The sequence below is a fragment of the Sabethes cyaneus genome, chromosome 1 (genome assembly GCF_943734655.1).
Source record: "Sabethes cyaneus chromosome 1, idSabCyanKW18_F2, whole genome shotgun sequence".
NCBI classification, from domain to species: domain Eukaryota; kingdom Metazoa; phylum Arthropoda; class Insecta; order Diptera; family Culicidae; genus Sabethes; species Sabethes cyaneus.
Window position 1 is genome coordinate 112,002,764 of NC_071353.1, and position 6,933 is coordinate 112,009,696.

Genomic DNA, 6,933 nt, shown 5'->3' on the forward strand with positions numbered 1-6,933 from the left:
TAAACCTACAAATTACAGACCACCGGAGAAAGTTCACGTGCAGTGTAACCATTTATTGCGCACAATGCAACAGTGGAAAAGGTTAATATGCTTGCTAATCGACATCATAAAATTCCCATGACATCTAATAATAATCGTCACACATTTCAGTCGTTTGCCTTGCGAATGTGAGCCGGTGTGGGCAAAAGTTAGTTCTTCGCAGTTCACTTTCTTATACTGTGAAACGGGCAAATTGTAAAAAAATAGTTTGCTTCATGAAAGTAAAACGTACTTGCATGTGCCAATGTATAACTATACATTGCACTTTTTTCGTGATGATGACAATTATGTGCTTCGCGTGATTACGCTATTGTCGCCGCATAACATTGTAGCAACGGCGGAAAGAGGTAAACTTGTGGATTGAGGGAACAAATAAAATTGTTGGCCTTCCTTCAGCCTTGCAGCTCAACTATGATGAAACTGTTAGAGTGTTTGAATACTTTATAGTTATTTGCTGTAGAATGTCGATTGTTACGTACAGAAACAAATTATTTTTAACTTGCGTAAACAGGTACAAACAGCACTTTGAATAACCAATTTGTTGCTCAGTTTGCTTCACTGTGAGTAAACGTGTCATTCCTATGGAAAAAGGGTTTTCCATGCTCAATCTTTTAATACATTTAGGATAACGGCTATGTCCTGCAACAGTGGACAGTGTGATAGTTGTAGAGGGTAATGTTTGCGACACTCCGCATTGTTGATGTTTTGATATTGTTTTTCTGATTTGCGCCACATACCTAGCATTTCAGATGCTAGTTGTTGATGGGTTTGAAATTTGATTCACCAGTATTGATTGTGGCGATTAAATAAAACGTTTTTCTTTGCTCTCTTCTTAGCCAAGCCGAGTCCCAAGGATAGCGCTGACATCCACTTCATCAATCGCCACCAGCGATCATACTTTTGTTTATGTTTGTGGGTTGTATCAACTTCCTAGTAGATACCAGTTATTGGCCAAAAAGCTTTACGTTCCAATAATATCGGTTAAAATACTCGCACAAGAGTTGCTGCAGACCATACATTCACTTAACTTTTTCTATAAGACACTCAACATAGGGAACTCATTTGAAAAAGCTTTCGGGAGCTGAGAGTCGTAAGAGAGTGTAAAGATATAATCTCGTGACCAAAATTGATGCTCATGGTGCTCATGTGATCATGGTTTTGAGAACCCGCACACGCGGCTTGCTGCACCACCGTACAACCGCATCCGCAGCGACATTTGCGATCGCAATCGGAAGCATGAGAGAGCGCACCCGTTAGCCGCCACAGCACAACACAGCACACAGGTGAGATGCGGAAAAGTGCGCATGGGACGTACGGCGTGTGCCTCATGGAGATCGGGTATCGTAAAAGGTAAGTTGAAAAGTGAAAGTACAACAACCAGCCGCAGTCATCGCAGTCATGTTTGCAAAGTGTATGGTTCGAGCAAACAGAGAGTAATGTTTCGAGATAATGTTTCACACTATCAAGATTGTGACAATGATCTTTGAGGTTAGGTCGCACTATCAAAAGATTGATCCGCAGGCCGCAGCACGATGTTCAGTTTGCTATAGCTGGAACCGAATAGATGCAAATCAAACTGTTATTTCGGGATCGTAACATTTGCGCAGTTATGCGTGGCAAATACCGCTATTGCCGCATTTGCGGGGGTCCAGCCGGGAAACCGGTTGGGTCCATTTATTGCTGCTCTTAGGCGAGGAATTTCGTATTTTCTTCTGTTGCCATCATTATGCTTTATTTTTTGGGAAGCTTACGGGTGACGGGGTTTAAATTGCGCATATGCATAACATTTGAGTTTTCGGTGTGGTATAATATCCTCCACACTGGTAACTCTCGCGGTTTGTTTCATTATGCAATAGCAGATTCGGAACTTTCGAAAATAAGATTCATTCATTCGCGGGCGATACGGAGATAAAACCTGTTATTTGTTTATTGCTGTATAGCTTCGTGACATGTAACGGAACAGTGAAGTTGCATAGGGTGAGAAACGTTACATGTCGCATGTGATACAGTATTATATCATCTGTGAATGGATCGGATCGCTTCACCAAGATCTAGATTAATCTGATTAATCGGTGCAGCATTCTATAATATGACAACTTATAACGGAATTTAATTATGCTACCTACAGGTTGATACCATTTTTTCTTCAGGTTTTTCTCAGCGAGGCATCTCCCTCGGTCCGTATTCAGTGTTCCATTTTGAAGTATAACCATTTGACAGTTTAACCCAGGGAGTTGATATGACGTCATATTTTCGTTGCTCACATGAAAAAGGCGGCAAACGCAAAACGATTTCACAAAACGAATTTAACTAACCATTTTCACAATTTCACATATTTCGAATCAATTGCCTGCCTAGCATTGGCTATGTGATGTTAAAACCTTGGCTAAAATCAAACAAAAACCAACAAAATTCAACAATTCACACATCCGATTCAGTTGCCGAAGCGCTCAACGTCTACCAATCTACTAACGCTTACTACGTACGTAACGGACTGCTTTGACGACCGATCCCAGACGGACGTTATTTACACTGACCTCTCCGCCGCCTTCGACAAGCTAAATCATCAAATCGCCGTTGCAAAACTGGACAAACTGGGTATTGGAGGGCCGCTGCTTCAGTGGTTTAAATCGTATCTGACGAACCGTCTTATCAACGTGTCTATCAATGGCTTCACCTCACCGGCTTTCACCGCTTTTTTTGGAGTTCCACAAGGTAGCCATCTCGGACCGTTGGTCTTTTTTATTTATTTCAACGACGTCAACTTAATGCTCAAAGGTCCTCGGCTTGTGTTCGCCGACGACCTGAAACTGTTTTCGAAAGTTAACGATTTAACGGACACACTCGCACTCCAGGAGCAACTGTTGATATTCGCTGGATGGTGCAAACACAATCGCTTGGTACTAAACCCCGACAAATGTGAAGTGATAACGTTCTCGAGAAAGCTGAACCCTATAATATTCGATTACCGATTATCAAGCGTACCTTTACGCCGTGTAGATTGCGTCTAGGATCTTGGGGTACTGCTGGACTCTAAATTGACTTTCAAACAGCATGTTTCATTCGTTGTCGACAAGGCCTGCAGAAACCTGGGATTCATCATGCGCATCGCCAAAAACTTCAACGATATTTATTGTTTGAAATCACTCTTCTGTGCGTTAGTTCGCTCCAACCTCGAGTATTGCGCACCCGTATGGAACCCGTATTACCAAAACGGCGTCATTCGAATAGAGTCGGTACAACGGAGGTTCATCCGCTTTGCCCTCCGTAGGTTACCATGGAACGATCCGTTCCGGCTACCAAGCTACGAACAGCGCTGCAGGTTAATCAACTTGGACACCCTGCAAACACGTCGGGACGTAACTAGAGCCGTCTTCGTATCAGATGTTCTGACATCCCGGATTGACTGTCCTTGGATTCTAGGAAGACTAGACATCTTAACTCGGTCTCACTTAACGCGGAACAATTCCTTCTTGCATATACCACATCGGAGAACTAACTACAGTACTTTCGGTACTATAATCGGCTTACAACGGAACTTCAACCGTTTTGTGTCCTACTTCGACTTTGACGTCAGCCGCAACGCGCTGAACCCGATTTAGAGCTCTTGCTATTAGTTTTTAAGTAGTCAGTAGGATAGAAAAATCTGTTGACTTTTAATCAATCTATACCTATAAAGAAGGATTTCTGTCTGTCTGTCTGTCTGTCTGTCCTGTGTTCCTTATAGAATCAAAAACTACTGAACCAATCGGCGTGAAAATTTGCATGTAGAGATTTTTGGGGCCAGGAAAGGTTTTAGTGATGGTTAGAGACCCCTTCCCCCACTAAGAGGGGGGGCTCCCATACAAATGAAACACTAATTTCTGCATAACTCGAGAACTAATCAAGCAAATAGAACCAAATTTGGCAGTTGGGTGTTTTCGGTGACAAGAATTTATTCTAGGGTAATTTGATACCCCTCCCCTCTTTATAAGGGGAATTATAACTCCTCTCCCCTTTAAGAGGGGGGGTTTCCATACAAATTTCCTCATAACTCGAGAACTAATCAAGCAAATGGAACCAAATTTGGCATGTGAAAGTTTTCGAGGGCAAGAAAATTTTCTATGTTGAATTAGGACCCCTCCTCACTTTAAGAGGGGGGGCTCCTGTACAAATGAAATACCAATTTCCTCATAACTCGAGAACTAATCAAGCAAATGGAACCAAATTTGGCATGTGGGTGTTTTCGGTGACAAGAATTTATTCTATGGTAAATTGAGACCCCTCCCTCTTTATAAGGGGAATTGCAACTCCTCTCCCCTTTAAGAGGGGGGGCTTCCATACAAATTTCCTCATAACTCGAGAACTAATCAAGCAAATGGAACCAAATTTGGCATGTGAAGGTTTTCGAGGGCAGGAAAATTTTCTACGGTGAATTAGGACCCCTCCCCACTCTAAGAGGGGGGGCTCCTGTACAAATGAAATACAAATTTCCTCAAAACTCGAGAACTAATCAAGCAAATAGAACAACATTTGGCATGTGGGTGTTTTTTTTGTTGACAAGAATTTATTCTATGGTGAATTGAGACCCCTCCCCTCTTTATAAGTGGAATTATAACTCCTCTCCCCTTTAAGAGGGGGGGCTTCCATACAAATTTCCTCATAACTCGAGAACTAATCAAGCAAATGCAACCAAATTTGGCATGTGAAGGTTTTCGAGAGCAAGAAAATTTTCTATGGTGAATTAGGACCCCTCCCCACTTTAAGAGGAGGGGCTCCTGTACAAATGAAATACAAATTTCCTCATAACTCGAGAACTAATCAAGCGAATTGAACCAAATTTGGCATATGTGTGTTTTTGGAGACAATTTTTTTTTCAATGATGAATTGGGACCCCTCCCCACTTTAGGAGGGGGGGTCCTATACAAACGAAATACAAATTTCCTCATAACTCGAGAACTAATCCAGCAAATGGAACCAAGTTTGGCGTGTAGGTGTTTTTGGAGGCAAGAATTTTTTCTGTGATGAATTAGGACTTCTTCCCACATTAGGAAGGGGGGCTCCAATAGAAATGAAATACAAATTTCCCCATAACTCTAGAACTAATCAAGCAAATAGAACCAAATTCGGCATGTGGAGGTTTTGGAGGCAAAAATATTTTCTACGGTGAATTAGGATCCTTCCACACTTCAAGAGGGGGGGCTTTTACACAAATGAAATACAAATTTCCTCATAATTCGAGAACTAATCAAGCAAATGGAACCATATTTGGCATGTCGGTGTTTTTGGAGGCAACCATTTTTCCCATTATGAATTAGGACTTCTTACCTTTTTAGGAGGGGGGGGGCTCCCATTCAAACGAAATACAAATTTGCTCATAACTTTAGAACTAATCAAGCAAATGGAACCAAATTTAGCATGTAGGAGATTTTTGAGTCTTGAATTTATTTTATGATAGTTAGAGACCTCTCACCCCTGTGGTAGGGGGATATGGACTCTCATACAAATAAAACAGAAATTTTTGCGAAACTCAAAAACTAATCCAACTCGAGAAATTCGAGACTCTTCCATAAAACATTAATCAATAACAAGACCACAAAAACTATCTATAGTAACACTAGATCATTCAGGACGAGCCGGTCGCGAGTGTTGCCGGTGACCCGCCGTCGGAAGCGCTGCCCACTGGGGGGCTTGCAAAACTCGAGATAGTGACAAAGATCATCCGAGATTCATGATTTATGTACAACACAGGTTAATTTGTGGCAATACGAAGTTTGTCGGGTCAGCTAGTAAACAATAAACAATAAACAATAAACAAGTTGTCAGCTTGAGCCCATCTATGAAGCTGTCAGCTTGGGCCCGCTCTATGTTGGCTACGTTTTTTTAGACTGATCTCAAGTTTTTAGTCTTGACCTTGAAATGAGGTCATACATATAAATTAATATTTTTTTTTGAAACGATGGTTCTACAATTGATGAAGGGACGGTAGGGGAAAGAAATGAAAATTTTTTGGTGAAGGAGGGGAAGAGCGGAAAGGAAGGGGGGGGTATTACTTACTTACTTATGTGTCCATGTCCGCCGGTCCGGCAGAACAAAGGGATGAAATCAGAGATCTCCACTGCTGACGGTTACCCGCCATGGCTTTTACCTGTCGCCAGGACAGGTTCTCGCCTACAGTCCGGATGTCGTTGGCTAAGCTCCGTCTCCATGAGCCTCTGGGTCTGCCTCTTCTACGCTGTCCTTGTGGATTCCAGTCGAGTGCTGCTCTGCAAACCTCGTTCGCTCCTTTCCTCAAGGTGTGTCCGATCCACTTCCACCTACGCTCACGAATTTCTGTGGCTATCGGCCGTTGATGACACCGACGATGGAGTTCCTCATTGGATATCCAATTATCAGGCCACCAGGCACGAATAATATATCGCAGGCACCGGTTAATGAATACCTGCAGTTTTTGCGTTGTTCCGCTGAGACGCACCACGTTTCGCAGGCATACAGCAGTACGGATTTAACGTTTGAATTAAAGATTCGGGTTTTCGTACGTAGAGTGATCTGGTTTGAGCGCCAAATGTTTCGCAGACCTGCAAAGGCACCCCTGGCCTTCCTGATCCGTGTGGCTATATCAGTCTTGGTACCACCATCGGGCGTTGTTTGGCTACCAAGATATTGAAAGACGGCTACCTGCTCAACTTGTTGTCCCGCTACTGTAAAGTTGGTGGAATTGTCAGTGTTCACTACCATAGACTTAGTTTTCGCTACATTGACTGTGAGACCTGCTACCTGGGAGCTCTCGGAGAGGTAGGTTAACTTGCTCTGCATATCGTTTCGGCGTTGTGCGAGCAAGACAATGTCGTCGGCTAGGTCGAGGTCATTTAGCTGCTCCATCGTTAGAGGATTCCAAGGCAATCCTCGATTTGG